The 23,132-nt window shown below is 42.8% G+C and overlaps 1 protein-coding gene across 12 annotated transcripts in view; it reads right to left on the reverse strand.

The window, feature by feature from the left end:
- OSBPL1A (oxysterol binding protein like 1A) overlaps positions 1-7,064 on the reverse strand; it is a 221,190-nt gene extending 214,126 nt beyond the window's left edge. For 7 of the 12 annotated variants that reach the window (XR_014807738.1, XR_014807736.1, XR_014807737.1 and 4 more), the window contains exon 1: positions 6,834-7,064. The gene's annotated coding sequence lies outside the window, so the exon portion shown is untranslated. The remainder of the gene's footprint in view (positions 1-6,833) is intronic. The other 5 variants (XM_084964350.1, XM_084964346.1, XM_084964343.1 and 2 more) reach the window with 1 other exon arrangement.
- Between the last annotated feature and the right edge of the window lie 16,068 nt (positions 7,065-23,132).

Consider the following 23,132-nt stretch of genomic DNA (forward strand, 5'->3'; position numbering starts at 1 on the left):
GTCTTTTTGCCTTTTCTAGGGCCGCTCCCGCGGCATATGGAGGTTCCCAGGCTAGGGGTCCAATCGGAGCTACAGCCACCAGCCTATGCCACAGTCATGCCAGATCCGAGCCACATCTGCGACCTACACCACAGCTCATGGCAACACCGGATCCTTAACCCACTGAGCAAGGCCAGGTAGCGAATCTGCAATCTCACAGTTCCTAGTCAGATTCGTTAACCACTGAGCCACGAAGGGAACTCCAGAGGTCTATTTTATAATTTGAACACTACACTGATACTTTTCGTTACTATTCCAGCTTAATTTCTACACAATCAAAGTAGGAATTTCCTAGAGAAATCAAAGGCAGTGAAGGTCAACAATCAGAGCAAATTCACCCGAGTATCAGAAACTCAAACTATTAAATGATGTTTCCTTTAGCTGAGTTCCTAAAGGTATCTGAAAAGTTAAAATTCAAAAGACAACCCAGCAAACTTTGTTCCACCATACATACAGCAGCATCTAACATCAGGAAAGTATGGCGATTCCTCGAAAACTTAAACAGAGAATAACCACATGACCCATCAGTTCTACTTCTGAGCATATACCCAAAAGAACTGAAAGAAGGAACTCAACAGATATTTGCACATCCAGGTTCATAAGAGCATTCTTAACAACAGCCAAGAGGTGGAAGCAGCCCAAGTGTCCACTGGTGGATGAATGGATAAGTACAATGTAGTATATACATATATACACACAATGGAATATCATTCAGTCTTAAAAAGGATGATACTCTGAAAAATGCCTGAACACTCATGCTAAGTGAAATAAGCCAGACACATAAAGGACAAATATTACATGACTCCACTTATATAAGATGCTTGGAGTAGACAAATCCATGCAGCCAAAAAGTAAAAGGGTGATTAGTAAAAGCTTGGGGAGAAAATGGGAAGTTAGTAATTAATGGGTACAGAATTTCAGTTTGGGATAATAAGAAGGTTCTAGAGGTGGACAGTGGTGATGGCTGCACAACAATATGAATATACCTAACGCCACTGAATGGAATACTTAAAAATGTTTAGAAGGGTAATTTTGTTATGTTTATCACAATTTAAAAAGTAGGAAGCATCTGAAACAGCCTCTAACAATTGCCAAATAGTTTTTGTACTATTAACAAAGCCAAAGGAAGGCTAATCATTCAAAAATCATTACAACCATATGTTTAAAAATTCTCAGATACTGAAATGCAAATCAAAACTACCACAAGATACCACCTCACACTAATCAGAATGGCCATCATTAATAAGTCCACAAATAACAAGTGCTGGAGGGGGTGTGGAGAAAAGGGAACCCTCCTGCACTGTTGGTGGGAATGTAAGCTGGTACAACCGCTGTGGAGATACCTTAGAAATTTAGAACTACCATATGACACAGCAATCCCACTTTTGGGCATATATTCGGACAAAACTCTCCTTAAAAAAGACACATGCACCCGCATGTTCACTGCAGCTCTACTCACAATAGCCAAGACATGGAAACAACCCGAATGTCCATTGACAGATGACTGGATTAGGAAGATGTGGTATATATACACAATGGACTACTACTCAGCCATAAAAGAGAATGAAATAATGCCATTTGTAGCAACATGGATGGAACTAGAGACTCTTCATCCTAAGTGAAGAAAGTCAGAAAGACAAAAACCATATGATATCACTTATATCTGGAATCTAATATAAGGCACAAATGAACCTTTCCACAGAAAAGAAACTCATGGACTTGGAGAACAGACTTGTGGTTGTCAAGGAGGGGGAGAGGGATTGGGCTGGATTGGGAGTTTGGGGTTAACAGATGCAAACTATTCCCTTTGGAATGGATTAGTGATGAGATCCTGCTGTGGAGGACTGGGAACTATGGTCACTTATGATGGAGGATGATAATGTGAGAAAATAGAATGTGTACATGTATGTCTCACTGGGTCACCACACTGTACAGTAGAAAAAAAACTGTATCAGAAAATAATTTTTAAAAATAATAAAAAAATAAAAATTCTCAGATACTGATTTTATACTTGGTAATACATTATTAAAATATTTGAAATACATTATATGCTAGGAATTTGAATAGTAAGAAAAATTGAATATTTATGAATACATATGTTTTACAAACTAGATCTTTAAAACAAAAAAATTTGTAGTGTGTTCAGCACTAATTTCCAAAGTAGTTACCTGCTTAATGGTATGGTTTTTTCCCCCAATATTGTATTATTTTAATAGAAGGAAAATATTAAAAATTATAATATGGAAAAACATGGCCAGAGAAATAAAACAGCTTTTTGCTCTCAATCTTATTAGTTCCTAGCAAGAGATCAGTAAGTTCTTCTATGTTATTATATATTCCTCGGTGTATGTATAAACCTATTTGTACACAGGCATATACAAACATGTACACATAAAACCATGACATCTGTGTTATCACAAACAACAAATGCATTTTGCTAGTTTTAGAAATTCAGCCTTGGTAGACAGATTCGTATTTAATGTAACACTATTTGAGAGATAAGGAAACTGGAAAGCACAAAGGTAAGTGACTTGCCAAGGATAGGGCTTTACTAGCCACAAGAATCTAGAACTTCTCATCAAGGAGTGAAATAGTATTGTTATATATTTCATAAAACTCAATTCAGCCTCTAAAATTAAAAGCCACTGATCATAGTTATTGTTCATATGTGAGCATGTAGGAAGTTGAACCTGCATTATGTCTTAATCCTTTTTTTTTTTTTTTTTGGTCTTTTTAGGGCCACACCCTTGGCATGTGGAGGTTCCGAGGCTAGGGGTCCAATCGGTACAGCTGCCAGCCTACAGCACAGCCACAGCAACTCGGGATCCAAGCTGTGTCTGCAACCTACATCACAGTCCATGGCAACACCAGATCCTTAACCCACTGAATGAGGCCAGGGATAGAATCCGAATCCTCATGGATACTAGTCAGGTTTGTTAACTGCTGAGCCACGATGGGAACTCCCAACCCTGTTATTTTAAGAGGATTTACAAACTGAAATGATATGTCCAAAATACAGCAATTCAAGGAAAATGACAGCAAATTTCAAAGTCTCTTTTAGGAAGCACTTGCTTCTTTCTTTTAAAAATACAAAATTAAATTCAAAATCACTTTTCAATATATTGAAACTTCTTCTCTAACTACCTCAACAAGACTCTATGCCTTGAATAAACAGCATCATCTCTTTTGCAGAAAAATGATAGACAGCTGACTGTAATTCTAATGGGCCACACTACAGTTTGTAAGCCATTAAAAGCAATAGAAAAGTATTTACTTTTTTTTCTTTTTAGGCTGCACCTGCCACATATGGACATTCCCAGGCCAGGGATCGAATCTGAGCCAGAGCTGCAATCTACGCCACAGCTTCAGCAACACCAGATCCTTACCTCACTTTGCCAGGCTAGGGGATCGAACCTTTGCCTCCTCAAAGACAATAGCAGATCCGTGACTCACTACAGCACAATGGAACACCTATTTACTTTTTTTTTTTTTTTTGGTCTTTCTGCCATTTCTTGGGCTGATCCCTTGGCATATGGAGGTTCCCAGGCTAGGGGTCGAATCGGAGCTGTAGCCACAGGCCAACACCACAGCCACAGCAACGCGGGATCTGAGCCGCGTCTGCAACCTACACCACAGCTCACGGCAACGCCGGATCGTTAACCCACTGAGCAAGGGCAGGGACCAAACCCGCAACCTCATGGCTCCTAGTCAGATTCGTTAACCACTGCGCCACGACGGGAACTCCTAAATACAGTTTTAGATAATAAAAATATTCACCAACAGGTTGATCAACTCTTATCCTTTAACAATAACATTCCTTAAATTTTAGACAAAATGTATTTTAAATGTTTCCTATTTTGATTAGTTCACATTTGAATCTTCCAAATTTAAGAAAACTCATGTATAATAATACTGACCAAGGAGTTCCTGTCGTGGCTCAGTGGTTAACAAACCCAACTAGTATTCAGGAGGATGCAGGTTCGATCCCTGGCACCGCTCAGTGGGCGTTGCCATAAGCTGTGGTGGCTCAAACCCTGCATTGCTGTGGCTGTGGTGTAGGCCGGCAGATACAGCTCTGATTCAACCCCTGGCCTGGGCACCTCCATATGCCTGGTGCAGCCCTAAAAAGACAAAAATAAATAATTTTTTTTAAAACGAAAAAAATATATATATACTGACCAATTCCCCACCATATGACCAGAAATCTCTCTTTAAAGGAAAACTTTAAGCTACAAAGTAAAAACCTGTGGTTACTTTCCATTGTCACATGATAGGAAACTGTACGTTAAAGATTGCTTTCACTGTATAGTAATTTCCTATTTGCTGTGATGAATACAATGACTCAGATAAAGTGAGAGACCTAGTATATCCTCTTACTTTAAAAGCATTAAAAAATATTTTTTATACTTGCCCACCTTAATAATGGTTGAGCCAGGTTAAGTGAGAAAAAAATTCAACATTTCTAGGGATCAAGAACATCCTGTAAGATACTTATATGAATGACATTATGATCATCCATATATTCTTTACAGACATGGCGAGCAGACTTGTGGTTGCCAAGGGGGTAATGGAGTTGGGGAGGGATAGGTTGAGTTTGGGATTAGCAGATGCAAACTATTATATACAGAATAAACAACAAGGTCCTACTGTATAGCACAGGGAACTATATTCAATATACTGTGACCAATCATAATGGAAAAGAATGTTAAAAAGAATATATATGTGTGTAACTGAACCACTTTGCTGTATAGTATAAACAGTATAAATTAACAAATATTGTCAAGTGTACTTCACTAATTTTTTTGGTCACACCCACAGCATGTGGAAGGGATTGAATCTACACCACAGCAGCAACCTAAGGTGCTGCAATGACAATGCCAGATCCTTAATCTGCTGTGCCATAAGGAAACTCCAAATTTTCTTAAAATAAAAATATATTCTGTAGAGAATGCATGAGAGTATCTTTTCTGACACCTCATTAATGAATTTGGTGAGACTGGTGTAAGCTGGTGCCTACACTGCTAACACCTGTCCTCTTTCTAGGAAATGGAAAGAATTTTAAAAAATCAGTAAAGCTCCTTTACCACCAGTCTGGCTTAAGTAACCAACAAAGTTCCAAACCACGTCAAATTTCTTACGTTGGCTTGTTCTCTCCTCCTTATGTTATTAGCCAAGCTGATTTCCACTTTGTACTGACTACTTTTCTCAGTCAATGCATACAATGTACAAAAGCTCAATTCCTAGTAATAGCAAGGGGTAAGAAACTGTCAAAGAGGGCAAGATTGAAACATTATGATTAAATATGTAGATGTGACTAAATAAATCCACACGAAGAAAAACTTTAATTTGTTAAACAGACATTGCACCCTGTTATCACACAAAATAAATCGGCTGTATCCTACCTAGTTGCTGGTTCTAAACAAGTATCATTTTCCTTTGCGTTGGGGCGAGAGTGGGAGAGCAATGTTTTACAGCAATAACATGCAGCTGCTCTGAATTACAGGTTTAAATTCCCTTGCAAAGAACACCTGCAAGGCTGCTTCCAGAGACAAGGATTAGCCGCCCAACACCAATTTCTGCTGATGAACAAGGAGCAATTTAGCAAGTGTCAGCTGATAAACAGACCCTGGCAAAACCCTACACTGATCACAACTGCCTCAGAGCAATCTACTCAGCTTGAAGCACTTAACTCCTATTTTGCATATCAGTTGTTCACTGCCGGGTGAGTTGCTTTGCATAGGAGAAAAGGAAAAGATAAAATTTAAAAAGGAACGCTACTGACAGTTTTCTCTCCCCTTCTTCCTCATATATTGTAGACAGGGCCCCTGGTTTAGAACTACGGGACGAAAAGACAGTGGCTTCTGTAACTATTCTGTAATTTATAAGAGATCTTTGAAATTTTAGCTAAGGGATTTAGAAATTATACCAGCGTACACTGGCTGCAAAAAATTCTTTGCATCAGTCAGAATGTGAACATTGCTAAACTATCAAAACAAATCCAAATGCCGAGTAAAGAGATGAGGTATTCCGACCTCTACACCCATAACGCATCAGTTACAATACTAAGGCTGAGACTTTCAAGGTAAGGTCATTGACTTTAGAGCTGAGCTGATTGTATCAACTACCCACAAAAGCTTAATCTCTAAATTTGCAACATTCAAGAAGTTTAGTTTAACTTAATATCACATGCCAACAGTTCAACTTCACAATACAAACTGTAAAGCAAAACTTTCACAACTGCAAAGTAGTATTAGTTCTATCAGGATAACCCTTTTCAACGCCTGCCAATTAGCAGGGTTGGGTAGATGAATCTTCGTTTCTATTGCGCAGCTGCAATCTTTCACACTGTTTCTGAATTCCTTTGATAGTCTTTCATGCTTGTCGAATTGACCACGGGGTACACTGCGAGAATGATCACATGAATAGCTCGTGACTTCCACTGTGAATCAATCCTCACATTAGTAGGAAACTAAAAGTTGGGAGGCACACACACCAAGAAAGCACGCAGTCGATGACTTGGTAGGTAAACTCCCGTAGCATCAGGACTCAGTCAGAGCACCCAGAGTGGAAGTGCAACAAATGCCAACATCTTGCTACTTGTAACAACTAACTTCCTAGCAGCGCTGGAACAGCCAGCGATTTCGGGAAAGACGAGGTCGGGCTCCTAGCCCAGCATCTCCACGCCACGACCCTGACCATCTTCGGAGACGCGCACTCACCCCCCACCAAGCGCGGACAAACTACAAAGGCAAGAGGGGAACCCGCTCGCAGGGGAACCGGCCTAGGAAACTGACCGACGAGGTCACCCAGGCTCCCAGAGCTCCCGGGGCGGGGACCAAGACCGCAGGCTCCCCGTCTGTACGCTTCACGCCAGGGAAGCGGCCGTCACCTGGCTCGCACACCCGGAAGACTCGCGGACCCGCGGAACGTCGGTCTCTGAGATCCCGGCGCGGTGAAGCGGGAGGAACGCCAGGAGGCTCAGCACTGTTCGCGTGGTGGCACCGCCCCTCCGCGCGGCCGGCCTCACGAGCGCGCGCGCGCCCGCGTTATTTGCGCCAGGCCCGTGAGGCACGTGACCGGCGCGCGGGTCTCGTGGCGCGCGCTCGGCACCCTGCCCCCCGCCCCAGCTCCGCACGCCACGCCCCCAGCGCGCTCCCGTCCCAGCCTTGACCACCGAAGAAGGTTCCAGGCTTTGCCAACCGCTGCAATGAGGGGCAGAGGCTTAGCGCCTCTCCTGCTACGCCCAGGCCTGTGTTGAAGGAGGGGTGGATCCTACTCCAAGGACACCGAAGAGCTGTGGCAGGGAGAGGAAGCCCTTCGAACCGAAGCAAATATAAATACAGGGTTAACGCTCTGGGAATTTATTAAGCCAATACATCACGCAGCTACCCAGATTTTTTTGCTTTTCTGCTTTGGTTGCGACTTTACCCATGCCAGTGTAATTGGCAGTGTAAATTAGCTGCACCTCCTTCTCTTTCGCATGTCAAAGGATAATGCTGTTCAGGTGTAACCATTTATGATAGATACGAGTAAGGTATATACTTAAAGAAGTATTACAGATTTTCCTTCACTTCCTCATTTTCATCAAATATCTTTGATAGAGTCCACCTCTTCAGACTCAGACAACAGGTCTAGCCAGAGGAGTTAACATTATCTATAATGTGAAGGTTCAAACTCTATTATAATTTCACCTTTTAAAAATAGGCATAACTAGTAATGACAAAGAAAATTATGAGCATATGAAAATTTTGTCAACTTATATTTTCCAATGTATTTAATGAACATGTTCTTACGTAATGAGAATTAATAGGTATCATTTTTAAGGGACTGTAGTTTTTCAGTTGATTCAAATCCAGAAATATGTGTTGAGAACTTACTTACAGGCTGGTTGGTTACTGCACTACAGGTGACACCTGATGTGGCAGATTTCTTAGAATATCTTTGGAAAACACAGCAGTCTTGCTTGTATAGCCCAGGCTAGCATCATCTTTTAATAAAAGAAGTGCATGCGTAACAAAACACTTCAACTGCGAAATATGTGGTAACCAAGGTAGTCATGTTTGCCTCACAAGGAAGAAACCTCAGGGCTTCTTTTCTAAGGATACCGAATCATCTTCACAGCCAAAATAGAAATTGACTACTGAAATAATTTTCCACATGATTCCACAAAACCCTTCATTCTCACTCTCATGATTTAATTGCCTAAATTTACTAGTCCCATTTTTTCAATTCACTTAACTCTCTTCTTGAATTTGTAAATGAAAAATACTTTCTGGCCAAAAGGTGGATGAAAGTAACAGGAGGTAATCATTATAACTACCAATTTAAAAAAGTCCTAATCTTGATAAACTCACTAATTGTACGTACTTTTACATTGTATGTATTTGTACTGGTTTGGTTTGTTTTTTTGGTTTTTTTAGGGCCACATCTGCGGCATATGGAAGTTCCCAGGCTAAGGCTTGAATCAGAGCTACAACTGCTGGCCTGTGCCATAGCCACAGCGAGGCCAGATCCGAGTTGCGTCTGTGACCTACACCACAGCTCACAGCAACAACGATCACCAACCCACTGAGCGAGGCCAGGGATGGTTCTGGCATCCTCATGGATACTAGTTGTATGTATTCTTAAATATTTTAAACTATTTTTATCCTGTGATAATATTTGATATTTATGTAAACAGTCTTTAAGGAAAGATACCTCTTTGGCATTTTTTGTTTCTGAGTAGTACAGATAAAAACACGAGGGTGTAAAAATTCTTATTGTAGAACATTGTCCAATGGAACTTTATGCAACGATAACAACATTCTGTAATTCTGTCTTGTCCAATACAGTAGCCACCAGCCACATGTACCTCCTGAGCTCTTGGAATTTGGCCAGTGTGATTAAAGATTTGAATTTTTAATTTTATTCCATTTTAATTAATTTTAATTTAAATAGCTACATGTGGCTAGCAGCTACCATAATGGACGGTGCTATTCTAACACAGCAATTACTGTATTTCCCCAGTTATATCATATTCTATTTTGAGAAACATTTGGCAGACATGGAACATCTAGAAGCAATAAATATTGAACTTGTGAGCAGGTAGATATTTTAGTTTTGCAGATGGAGCATGTTAAAGTTACTGTCACCCTTATCTACAATACATGTAAGTAAGAATAGAATTGGAAGCTCTGGGTGGATGGGAAAGGGATTTGGAAGTAACTAACCCTTGGTCCCTCCATTCCTAGGCCTGCCTGACTCCAACTGAAAAGTTAATCAACTTCAGATCACAAAGCCCTCATCAGAATTACCTACCCATTGCCAGTCTCAGACTGGATCCACTTAGCATTCTTTTGTTCCTTTGTTTCCAGAACCTTAGGAGCCCACAGCTACTAATGCCTTCCCCAGAACCCAGCGATAACCTCTAGAATAAGATCTCCAGATTACAGTACCTGATGTTTGTGTTGCCGAAGTTTTGTCTTGAGCCTGAAACACCCCAGAATGCACTTCGTGCACTGCATGTTTTAAAACAACACTCCTTTGGTGCCACTGAGACTTTGAAGTGCGGCAGGAGTGCACTAACGGCTTATTAAGTCTTAATAAAAGGAGGATTTTATGGACTGAGACTTTGGGGAGGGCTTTAGGTAATTACTGCCTGGAATGCTGAAAAGTAGGTCAGATGTCATCAGGCAAATCCAGATAAATGGTTGAGTTGGGGGAAATTAATGATCCCCTACACCTAGATGTTAGGCACTTTGTAGTTATTACTAACTCCAGAGCATCAAGGTTATGATGTCATTGTTTTTTCTCTCTTAAAAGCTGTCTAAAATTTTTTTTGTCATGTGTGCCACTACACTCAGTTTCTTTAATAACTGAAATAAGTGAGGCTGGTATATTTTCAGATATTAAATTACTTTTTTTTTTTTTCAGCCCTGCCTATGGCATACCGAAGTTCACAGACAGGGATCGAACCCGAGCCACAGCAGTGATCCAAGTCGCAGCAGTGACAACGTCAGATCTTTAACCTGCTGAGCCACCAGGGAACTCCCAGATACTAAATTATTTTTATCTAGACTTAATTCTGGGCCTGTCCCTCTTTTCCCAGGTGTGTGACACACAGATGTCTAAGCACCTGTCTTCCACCAATGATTGATTTTGCTAGGCCCCCACAAAAAAAGTTTAGAAAGCCTCCCTGTATCTGTAGTTCCTTGATTGCTAGCAGCAAGTACTGACCCTGGCTAACTTAAGCAAATGCCAAAGAAAGAGCTGAAAATCTAGCCCAGCAAGGACAGGACTAGGGTGCTTCCAGGGATCTGGGTAGGATGAACTAGTCTACAGTTTTTCCAGGGTGCTACCACTGGGAAAGAGTAAGTTTCCATTACTTATTTTTGGTATATAGGGCGGGGCATCTTGGCTGACAATCCCACAAGAACTACCTTCCACAGGAAAGGTATACACACTCTCTCCCTCCCTCTCCCTCTCCCCCCCCACCCCACAGCAGCCAGGTGCAGTGCTATTACCAGAAGAAGGAGCAATGGATAATGGGCAGCCACAATCACAGAAATGCCCGTTGCAGTCACTTTATTTGTTCTTCAATCAAACCCTTCCCTTTATAGCTTTTCCCATAAGTATGGACTCCATGGGCAATATTTCCAGCTCCATTCTAGCCCTTTGCTCTATTCATCGCAAACATACCCCTCCTTTTCCATCCATAATTGTCTGGTGAAGCAGTGTGCCTGACTGATACTTACACAACTCCTCCTTGGAAGCAACAGAAATCTGCCTCCCCACAGCGCCCCCTTGAGGGCTTCCTTATGCAGCTTATGATTCTTAGGGGAAACTTCAGGGCCGGGGCCTAACTAAAGGGCACCTTCCTATTAGGCTTTTCGAAGGCCTGTAGATATGCTCTGCCCAACAGACAGGGTCTCTCCTGGGTAGTATGAAAACATCTAGCTTCTCTCTGGGTCCTTTTGACTGTGACGTATACAACTTATAGTCTTTAGACAGGGTGGAGGCAGAAAAGTATACAGAGGAAGGGAAGTCAAAGAGAAGCAGAAGGATTTCCCATCGTGGCTCAGTGGTTAATGAATCCAACTAGGAACCCTGAAGTTGCGGGTTTGATCCCTGGCCTTGCTCAGTGGGTTAAGGATCCGGCATTGCTGTGAGCCGTGGTGTAGGTCGAAGATGTGACTTGGATCCCGCGTTGCTGTGGCTGTGGCATAGGACAGCACCTGCAGCTCTGATTCGACCCCTAGCCTGGGAACCTTCATCTGCCACAGGAAGCAGCCCTAGAAAAGGCAAAAAGACACACACACAAAAAAAAAAAAAAAAAAAAAAAGAGGGAGAAAGAGAGAGAGAAGCAGAAATAATGCGCCGCAAGAAGGAGAGTAGAGGAGAGGTGATCAAGAAGAGCAGAAGCAAGAGCAGAGAGAGAACGAGAGCCCAGAATGGAAACACAAGCGTGGGGTGCTGAAGGCAAGGCTCCCTGATGAGAAGGCGCTGAGTGGTGGCTGCGGCTGTATCTTCAACCACCCACCAGAGTAGCACAGAGGTTTTGCTTTGCTCTGAATTGTTTCAATAAATTCCTACTCTTTACCTGATGTAACCTGAATATGTCTAGGTTCCTTGAACCAAGAAAGAGCTGAATACCAGGACTATGCCTTTCTTGCGCTCAGCTTTCTCCTTCTTAATCTCGAACAAACAACCCTGTCAATACCACCTTTCTTTTCAACTGCTACCCCTCTCTTCAAGGTCTCTACAGTTCTTTGCTCTCCTGAAACTTCTAAAATATGCCTCTTTTCCAGATCCTCAAAAACTTCTACTGTCCATTCCTGAGTCACTTGTCAACACCTGATACAGCCAGGTGACATCAGTCCACTTACTGAAGTCGTAAAGACCAAGGCAAGGGGACTTTAGGGCCCAGATGGGGGCTGAATTGGAAGCACTGATCAGACCCCAGACTTCTAGCTCATGGATTTGGAAGAGTCCTCAGAAATCATCTAGCCCAACTTCACACCTAAAGCCAGCTTGTCCTCAACCACTTCCTGAAGAGGTACTTGTGGCCCCAGCCTGGTGACTTTCTGGACCGGCAGATCTCTGCCTCATAGCCAGCTCAAACTGCTCCCCCAACGTTATGGCTCTTAGCAGTTCCTCCCACAGGCAAACACTGGCTCCATACAGCTCTCACCTGCTCAATACAAAGCTGAGCAGAATAACCTGAATTAGCCTTTCACAGACTATTCTTCTAAAAAGTTAAAGATAACCAGCCTGAGCTGCCATGATTTTTCTTGCTTGGGCTTACATGCCCAGTTGCTGCAAGCTGTGCTCATGCCCCAGCTGGTCATGGAACTCTGATACACAGTTTGTACTTTTCTCTCTTAAAAATTAGTACTGAGATTGAAGCAAATCAAATCTTTTCTATAAAGCTCAGGAGAGTAGAGAAAAATCTAAGTCCTATTTTATCTACTTTTTATTATTTTTATCTTTTTGAGGGCTGTTTCCTGCAGCTTATGGAGGTTCCCAGGCTAGGGGTCCAATCAGAGCTGTAGTCACCAACCTATGCCAGGGCCACAGCAACACCAGATCCAAGCGATGGTCACAGATGATGGGTGTACGTTAGGATCCTTAACTCATTGAGCAAGGCCAGGGATCAAACCCACAACCTCAGGGTTCCCAGTCAGATTCGTTAACTACTGTGCCACGACAGGAACTCCTCATCTACTCTTTAAACTATGCCCTTTTCCCCCCATCCTTATTATCTTGCCCTCTCTCTCCACTGCCCTCTGGTGGTGGCTATTTTTTTTTCTCAGCTAACTGTGAACAGGAGAGAAAAGAGAAATTGGAGAAAGGAGCGAGGTAGTTCAGCAAAAAAATGATGTTTATATACAAATTCTTGGCCTCCTGAAATTTATAATCTAATTTTGGAGGCAGAGTATACAATGAAAACTAACAAAAAAAACAAACCAAGATAATGCCTAAAACTGGTAAATAAAATAAATTCTAGGATTTGAGAAGACGAGACCAGGGAGAACTAGAGTAGAAAAGATGTATAGAAGTGATGGTATTTACATTTAGCCTTGGCTTTAGATAGGAAACACTGGGAAATGGGAAGCGAGTAGCTTCAACATAGTAAGTTTGAGAGAGGCAGCAAGAAACTGAAGATGCGGGGGTGTATGTTGGGCAAGAGCTTAGAGCTAGAAAGAGATTCATGAATTATCCACAAATATCCGTGTTGCTGTATAGGATTACCAGTGGAAAGAAGACTGGAATAATGGCCTGTAAAGACTTACCAGAGCAGAGACTCTATCATTCATTGATTAACTCATGTCTTCATTATTCAGTGTATACACAGTAAGTAATTGACATGATTTTGTGTGTGGAGACACATGCAAGACAGTTTTAGGTTGAGAGAAAAAAGATGACTGATAACAGCCTTGCCTTCAAGAACTTAAGAACCTAGGAATACAGACAAGGCAATGTAAGACTTGTATATCAGCAGGTATATTAAGAGACAGAAAATAATGAGAATCACAAGAGAAGTTCAGATGAAGGAAGAATAAAAGGAAAAAAGTTTGTTTTCGAGCTGGGGCTGTCAGCGAATGCTTTACAGGAAAGATGGCTTTTAAAGTTAATTTGGGAGTTCCCGTCGTGGCGCAGTGGTTAACGAATCTGACTAGGAACCATGAGGTTGCAGGTTCGGTCCCTGCCCTTGCTCAGTGGGTTAACGATCCGGCGTTGCCGTGAGCTGTGGTGTAGGTTGCAGACGCGGCTCGGATCCTGCGTTGCTGTGGCTCTGGCGTAGGCCAGTGACTACAGCTCTGATTAGATCCCTAGCCTGGGAACCTCCATATGCCGCGGTAGCGGCCCAAGAAATAGCAAAAAGACAACAAAAAATAAATAAATAAATAAAGTTAATTTGGTAGGAGTTTCCATTGTGCCTCAGCAACTTAAAAACCCAGCATAGTGTTTATGAAGATGTGGGTTCAATCCCTGGCCTCACTCAGTGGGTTAAAATTCTGGCGTTGCTGCAAGTCGCATCATAGGTCACAAATGTGGCTTGGATCCTGTGTTGCTGAGGCTGTGGTGTAGGCCAGCAGCTGCAGCTCCAATTCGACCACTACCCTGGGAACTTCCAAGTGGAGCCCTAAAATGAAAAAAAAATTTTTTAATTAAAAAAAGTTCAGCCAGTAAGATGGAAGAATCTGACCATGTGGAAATGGTTGGGGAAATGATGTGTTAAGCAGATGAAACAGTGTGAGCAAAACTAAGAGGGGGCAGGTAACATAAAAGCTAATATATGGTGTAGAGCTCACTGCAAATTCATGAAGCCAAACATCGACTGAATTCTCAGCACTGCCCACCAAGCCTCTGTTGATCCCTGTTAGAAGATCTGAGCTGAAGCTGGATGGGCAGGTAGTTGAAGGAGCCTTGAAGGAGCTCATAAGAGACTCAAGTGGAAGTGACAGGTAGACAGTGAAGAGCCCAGAGGTGGGGTCTGGGCTGGAGAGCTGCATGTGTGACCATCTCTGTCATGTGCCTTGAAGCCATGGCCTAGGGAGAGAGAAGAACAGGGAGGAAATGGAGCCGGGACTGAGCTTTGTTGCCTGCCCTTTACTGTAGCTTCTTTTCTCCCCAAATCCCTCACTCCTCCTGCTCCCAGCACACCCTAGCCGATGACTCTGCCTCCTACTTTACCAAGGAAACAAAGCCGTTAGTTGAGAATTCCCCCAACTTCTTACCACCAAACCAACACTCTTACCTGCACCTTTCTTACTTTTCATCTTCTGTGAAAATGGGAGAAGTGGCCCTCCTGTCTAAGGCCAGAGCTCCGCCTGCCTTGCCTCCTCAGCAAGCTCACTCCACCCACTTCTTTCCTCTCCTAGAGCTCCCAGCACTCACAGTGTACCCACTGCACAAGGGTTCTCTCATCGATGCTGGATTGCTTTTTTCCCCCATTTTTAGGGCCATGCCCAAGGCATATAGAGTTCCCAGGCTAGGGGTTGAATCCGACCTGCAGCTGCTGGCCTACATCACAGCCACAGCAACTCAGGATATGAGCTATACCTGCAACTGACTCCAAAACTCATGGCAAAGCCAGTTGGATGCTTAATGCACTGAGTGGGGCCAAGGACTGAACCTGCGTCCTCATGGATACTAGTTGGGTTATTTATTTTATTTTATTTTTTCATTTTTGGCCACCTCACAACATATGGAGCTCCCTGGCCAAAGATCAGATCCAAGCCACAGTCTCTCCACCTAAGCTGCGGCTGTGGCAACAGCAGATCCTGAACCCACCGTGCCAGGTGGGGAATCAAGCCCATGTCCCAGTGTTCCCAAGATGCCACTGATCCCATTGTGCCACAGTGGGAACTCCACTAGTCAGGTTCTTAACCCACTGAAGCACAATAGGAACTCCCTCACTGCCATCTTTTAAAAACCCTCCCTCAGAGTTGAAACTTCTTGAAAGGGTAGTCTCCACTGGCTCTCCCCTTTCCTCTCACTCTCTCCTCTTGGTGCTCAGCTTCTCCTCCCAACGCTTCATGGAAGCTGCACCTGCTGGGGACACCAATGGCCTCCTTATTGCAAAATCCAACAAACCCTTACAAGTCCTGACTTTCATTGACCTTTGGCTGCATTTGAACCCAGGGACTCTTTCCCTCCAGCTGAGAATGCTCTTCCGTTAGTTTCCCTGAACTCCTGCCCGTGGATGTTGCAAGTTCTTCCCTAAGTTCTTCTCTTCCCACTCTTCTTGGATGAGCTCACACACCCCCGAGGCTTCCTAACGCTTTGTATGCTCACGTCTCACAGGTCAGTAACTCGCATCCCAGCCCAAGATCACTCCTGAGCTTCTGACCGCTCAGCAATCCATCGAACTCAGTACAACTCAAAGGGCAGCTGTTCCGCCCCGCCCCACAACCTGCCACACTCTGGACGTTCTCCTTCTCAGTGGCAGCACTCCTGTCTCTCTTCCTCACATTCCCCATCCTACCTTTCTCCCCACACGCAACCTCATCTATTCACTAGGCAGTCAGCCGATGTTTCCAAAATTTCAATCCAATCAACTATTCTCTTACTTGGAATTCTCCTCTGCTTTTTCATTGCTCCAGAATGTGGTCTACACTCCTTAGCACTATGAAGCCCCGAAACGTCTGTTTCCTCTCTCATTATTATCACCATGGTATTTCACGCTGCAGCAACTTGGAAAAACTTTCAGTTCCCTGTATTTGTCACTGAGGTCACCATGTCACCAGGCCACAGGGTCACCGAGGCTTTAGGTATTTTGTCCATGTTGTTCTTTTGTGCCTTGAATTCACCCCCTCAGTTTCCTCATTATGTTGAGCTTTCTGCTACATTCAATCGGAGCCTAGAAATCTCTTCTTTCCAAAGACCTTTCCTTGCCCCCTACAGTTGGGTCATGTGTTCCTTCCATAGGCTTTCCAATTTACCTTGTGCTACTCCTATGATGACATTTGTCATATTGTGCTACAAATGCCTCTTTATTTATCTGTATCCTTTTTCATTTTTTTTTTTGGTCTTTTTGTCTTTTTAGGGCTACACCCATAGCATATGGAGGTTCCTAGGCTAGGGGTCCAATCAGAGCTACAGCGGCCAGCCTACGCCACAGCCACAGCCACGCCAGATCTTCAACCCACTGAGCACAGCCAAGGATGGAACCTGCAACCTCATGGTTCCTAGTTGGATTCATTTCCATTGCGCCACGAAGGGAACTCCCTTATCTGTATCAGACTAGAAGTATACTGAAGTCAGGGAATGCCTTGTTCATGAGTTCACCTCCGTTATCTAACACAGCGTGTGGCACATATTAGGAAATTAATACATACGTGTTGAATTACTGAATGAACTGGGACTTCATGTCTAAAATGTTTTACCCAGGGTGGGAGGCAGTGTGGTAAAGCGGCAGGTACACAAAACTTAGAGTCAGAAACCCCAGCTCTCTGCCTCCTAACCAGCTGCATGACCATGAACAATCAATTTAACTTCTCTGAATAGAGAGCCCATCCAATGCCAGCAACTGCACTGAGTGCTTGCAAGGCAAAGATAAAGACATAGTTATTGTCATCAAGGAAGCTGAGTCCAAAACAGTGTGTAGGAGGTGGGAGGTGGGAGGAAAGAGCATTCCAGATGGAGGGAGGAACACCTGAGGAGAACTGCAGGGGAGCAATTTATCATGGGCTTTCCTAGGAGAAATAGATGTAGTTTAGTATAGCTAGAACAGAGGTGAGGAATAGAGTTGGGATGAAGCAATGAGATTGGAGAGATAAAAGGAGCCACGTGATGAAGGGCACTTTACACTGTGTCACAGAGTTTGAGATTCATCCTCAAAGCCATGGAGTTAAGGAGTTCCTGTTGTGGTGCATCGGAAACAAATCTAACTAGGAAGCATGAGATTGTGGGTTCAATCCCTGGCCTTGCTCAGTGGTTTAAGGATCTGGCGTTGCCGTGAGCTCTGGTGTAGGTCACAGATGTGGCTTGGATCCTGCATTGCTGTGGCTATGGCATAGGCTGGCAGCTGTAGCTCCAGTTCACCCCTAGCCTGGGAACCTCCACATGCTGCAAGTGTGGCCCTAAAAAAAAAAAAAAAAAAAAAAACAACAAAAAAAAACCATGCAGTTAAAACCCCAAAGGGATTTAAGATGAGTCACAATATTAGGTCCTTATCCAAGAAAGAGCTGTGTCGAGCAGCTAGGTGGAGAATGGGCTGAAAGAGATTTTTTTTTTTTTTTTTTTTTTGCTTTTTAGGGCCACAATAGTGGCATATGGAAGTTCCCAGGCTAGGGGTCACATTGGAGCTGTAGTTGCCGGCCTACACCACAGCCACAGCAACACGGGATCCGAGCCTCATCTGCAACCTACACCACAGCTCATGGCAACACCAGATCCTTAACCCACTCAGCAAGGCCAGGCATTGAACCTGTGTCCTCATGGATACTAGTCTGCTGCGTTAACCACTGAGCTACGACAGGAACTCCAAAGCAGTGAATAAGAGGCAGGCTAGGAGGCTGTTGCAGTGATTCATCCAAGGGGCCTGAGCTTTGGCAAGGACTTTGAGGATGGAGAAAAGCAGTAGGAGACTGATTCAAGAAATATTTATGTGGCAGAACAGAGAGAACTTGATGATTGATTGCATGAGAGAAGTGAGGGACAAGGAGGAGAAAGATGGCACCCAAGTTTCTGGCCCAGGCAATTGTTGCACAGAGGTGACATTTACTGAGATAGGGACAGCAGAAGATGGAAAGACTTTTGAACTGAGGACTGATATGATTAGAATGACACTTCGGTGAGAGAGTTCTGTTGGCAGGAAACAGGATTGGAAAGGGAAATGCCTGGAATCAGGAAAATGAGCTCAGAAGTTACTGCAGTAGTCTAGGGGGAGGTCAGGTGAGCAGTGGGAGTGCCAGCGAAGGTGGAGCAACAGCAGACAGGAAGTTACAATGGAGAGTCCTGGAGGATGGGGTTATATAACTGTCCAGGAGAACTGATCTGAAGATCTCCGAAAGCCAAGAAGAATTGAAATGGACATAGTTGGAAGAAATAAAACTTCACAGTTTTTTTTTTGTTTGTTTGTTTGTTTTTGTTTTTTGTTTTTGGTCTTTTGTCTTCTTAGGGCCACACCTGTGGCACATGGAGGTTCCCAGGCTAGGGGTCCAATTGGAGATGTAGCTGCCAGCCAGCAATGCCAGATCCAAGCCGCGTCTTCGACCTACACCACAGCTCACGGCAACACTGGAGCCTTAACCCTGAGCAAGGCCAGGGATTGAACCACATCCTCATGGATGCTAGTTGGGTTCGTTAACCACTGAGCCATGACTGGAACTCCCCAAATTTTACACAGTTCTTGAACAAACTAGCACTTGAGGAGTACTAGTCTAACATAGCATGCAAGGGTACAGGAGAACTAGAGTGAGGAAAGGGGATGGGGGCTGCAGGGAGAATGTAGTTATCATTCCAGTGTAACACTATGCAAAAGTGGATATTACCAAGAAAGCAGCTAAGATACTTGTGACTCATTTCCTATGAGATGCAAAAAAGAGAAAGCAACTAACATATAACCATGGCGTGCTGGTGCGTATTTGTAAATTATTTGTCTACATATTTACCTCCATCAGACTATGGTCTTCTTGAAATGAGAAACTGGGTCTTATTTATTTTTGTATCTTTAACATATAGCCCAGATTATGGCATAGATCAATACTCAGTAAATATTCTGAAGTGACCAACTCAGTGAATAAGTTGAAAGGGCAGCTTATACGTGAAACCAAGATAGTTTGAGGGTGGTTAGCTGTGAAATGTTGAGTTTAAGATAACATCTAAAGTATCTGCTTCTAAATGTTTTATAAACACTCATAGAAAGAATAAGTGCTCAGAAGGTTAGGAGAGAGAAGAAACTCAGAAAGAGGGTTCTTTCAAAACAGACATTAACATCTTTATTTTATAAGTAAGGAAACTAAGACTTAGAAAGCTAAATAACTAGCCCAAATTCATATGGTTAATACATGAGTCAGGATATGAATCAAATAGTTTCTCTTTCTCTCTCTCTTTTTTTTTTTTTTTTCGCCTTTTGGCCTTTTTCTAGGGCCATACCCATGGCATATGGAGGTTCCCAGGCTAGGGGTCTAATCGGAGCTGTAGCCGCCAGCCTATGCCAGAGCCACAGCAAGGCGGGATCCAAGTCGAGTCTGCAACCTACACCACAGCTCATGGCAATGCCAGATTCTTAACCCACTAAGTGAGGCCAGGGACCGAACCTGCAACCTCATGGTTCCTAGTCAGATTCATTAACCCCTGAGCCACAACGGGAACTCCCTCAAATAGTCTAGTTTTAAATGACTTTTAAGTTATGCCTTTAACCTCTATGCTATCTTGCTAGGGCCTAAAATACCTATAAACCAGGTATTGTGCTTAGAAGTAAGTGGTGAGTACTGTAAAACAGCAGTGGTTGGAAGGAGAGAGAGAATGGGTATATAAATGCGCAGGTGACAGATTTGCTTGGCACTGTACAAAGATCAGGGTTAACAGAGCTATACTGTGGTAGCAAGAATCATTTTATTTATTTATTTATTTTTTGCTTTTTAGGGCCACACTCGAGGCATATGGAGGTTTCTAGGCTAGGGGTGTAATCGGGACTGTGCCGCCGGCCTCCACCACAGCCACAGCAACGCCAGATCCAATCTACACCACAGCTCATGGCAACGTGGGATCCTTAACCCACTGAGCAAAGCCAGGGATCCAACCACAACCTCATGTTTCCTAGTCGGATTTGTTTCCACTGAGCCACTATACACTGTGGGAACTCCAAGAATCACTTTAGATAACCAGTGTAGGTCACAGGAGATGGGAAAGAGGAAAAATCGGTTTCATATATACATTTGGAAAACATAATAAGAGGTCTAGAGTTTTGTTCCCACACAGCAGTTGCTGGGCTTTAGATGGGAGCTCCTTAATGGTAGGAACTATGTCTTACTAATATTGATACTGTAGGTCTAGGGCAGGGCTTCAGTTTATGTACTTCTAACAAGCTCTCAGGTAATATGATGCTGTTGGCCCACAGACCTCACCTGAATTAGCAAGATCATAAGAGAATATGTAGAAGAGCCCCATTCAAACCAGTTAAGATTTGTGGAGAATTCTTCACAGGCTAAATTCCTCCTCACCCCTGATGTGACAGCCACCTCTGTTGTAGTCAGAAGATATATATACTTCCAGGTTAGGTTTTTTTTCCATTCAAATAACTCATTTCCCCTTGCCTCTAATATCACAGCTGTCAACCCTCTTTTGTCACACTCCTGATGATCTGTTCATTATTCTCTCCATCTATCTACACATTCATTTTGGTACCAAGAAAGAGCTTTGGCCCTTTGTGATCTAATTAACACCCTTTCTCCTTCCAATTATTTGGTTTGGATAGTTTATGTTTCTTAATTTTAAACAAGAAGGTTTAAATTATTTCCTCCCATTCACACTGGGTTCTAAATCCATCCTACATAGACATTTTGGCACAGCCAGTCATCCTATTTCTCTTCTACTTGAGAGTTCTGAGAGATTGGGCCACACATCTCCTTCACGTTGCCTGAACACTTCTGCAGTTATTATCCCAATCCATGTAGCTGTACATCGATTGTTAAACAGATCTATTTTTTTCCCTTCACTCTTACTAGTTTATCTTGTCGCTACACAGTGTCTATGGTGTAAACTAGAAATTTTCACTCTCTTCTAAAGCAGTGGACTTCTTTCTTCAATGAAAGCTTAAATAAAATAGCTTAGGCTGATCTGGCTAGAATAGTGGGAGATAAAATTAGAGAGGTAGCCAGGAACATACTTTTTGAGTGTTAGAATGTTAAAGCATGACCATGAAAGCCATGGGGAGCAAGTGAAGGGTTTCAAGGGAAAAAAGACACATCCAACTTGTGCATTTTGAATGATTCCTCTGGCAGATGTCAGGAGGGTGACTTAAAAGAGGGTTCAGATGGAATCAGAAAGACTAGGAAGGGGACTATGAGGAATGTAAGGGATATGAAGAATCAGAATCATCAGACTCACTGTCTGTATATGAAGGCAGTGAAAGGAGGTGTACAGTATGTCTCCCAGGTTTCAAGCTTAGGCAATTATTGATGCAGTGTTCAGGGGTTACCCATTATGGAAAAGGGATAGATGGGAGGAATAGGTTTAGGAAGAAAGAAATTGAGTTCAGTTTTCAACGTGCTGAATTTGAGGAAGATATCCAGGAACCAACCAACCATTTGGGTAAATGGATGTGGAAATCAGAGGAATCTGGCTGAGAGAACTCCCTCATATCCAGATCTATATTACTACTCAAAGTTCACATTAAGTAGTCTTTTTTCAACAAATTTGTCTATAAAGTCTTGCTTTCTTCTAATAAATTTTGCAAAATATAGGTTGTCTGCCACACAGTTACTTTAGTAATTATTTTTCTACTTCTCTTTCCGAAGTGCTCTTTGTCTAGCCTGAGTTTTGGGCCTTATTCAGAATTCTCTGTATTGACCACATGCTTAAGCACTAGAGACATAGAGAAGCTTCTGTTTTGTGTCCTTTGCCAGAAAGGGTAATTTTCATTTAGAATCTGAGCTCAAAATAAGATTTAAAGGCTCTAGCTATGAAGATATAGTAATTAATAGAAAATCATGGGTAAAATCTGCAGAAGGTAAAATAAACTGGGTTGATGTATGTGGTAAGAAAAGAGATGCTGTGTACAATAAAGTTGGGATATATTATGCTTTGTTTAGAAGATTAAGTTGGGCTGTGCATTGTTTTCTGTTACATTTTAACATGGTAGTTTTCAAATCTGGGTTGAAAGTCTGAGGGGCCACCAGGAGGAAGGGCTGCTAAGTAGTTGGGACTTTAGCCCAACTATTTCAGCCAGAACAACCTAATCTGTTTTACATAAGCTTTCACTGAAGGAAGAATTCTATGGCTTTTTTTTTTTTTTTAAAGGGTGAAAACCACTACTTTATGCAACAGAAGCTGTAAGACGTGAGAAAAAAGCTGTTTAACAACAGATGGACATCAAGGTAGCATTAGGATAACTGCAGAAAGCTTCGGGCAACGTGGAGATGTACAGTAGCCAAACCTCTCAGCACTTCTAAGCTAATTGCTTACCAAGAAGAGAAATCCTGTGGTGGACTGGCTGTTCGTGTACCATGGTGCCTTACTTGGTTGGAAGGAGGGGCTTAAAATGCTTTCTGCTCAAGATAAAAATACCCTGTCCAACCAAAAAATTGAAGGGAGGGAATGTTATAGACATGACAATGGGCTAAAGTCCTCCAGGCCCTCTCTTGGGACCCAAATGAGTGCACATGTGCAGACTTAGGGAGATAATCATGAAGGGATTATGCAAGCCATGTGACAAGAGGAAGTTGACAGCTGTGATGTCAGAAGCAATGAAATGCATGAAGTTACTTAAATGGGCCAGTTTCTCTATCAATATTTTTTTCTCCATCTCAAACAATCTCCTTCCTTCTTCAATTAGCTAACCTCTACCCGTTCTTCTGTAACTCCGTTCAAACATTCTTGGGAACACAAAGCCTGATAAAATTTTAAACAGATGGCCCTTCTCTGTGCTTCTAACAGGACGC

Source organism: Sus scrofa, chromosome 6 (genome assembly GCF_054392235.1).
Source record: "Sus scrofa isolate SSC_HxYL_T2T_F1_AM1 chromosome 6, Sscrofa_HxYL_maternal_Yorkshire_Landrace_v2.0, whole genome shotgun sequence".
In the NCBI taxonomy this organism is placed as follows: Eukaryota; Metazoa; Chordata; class Mammalia; order Artiodactyla; family Suidae; genus Sus; species Sus scrofa.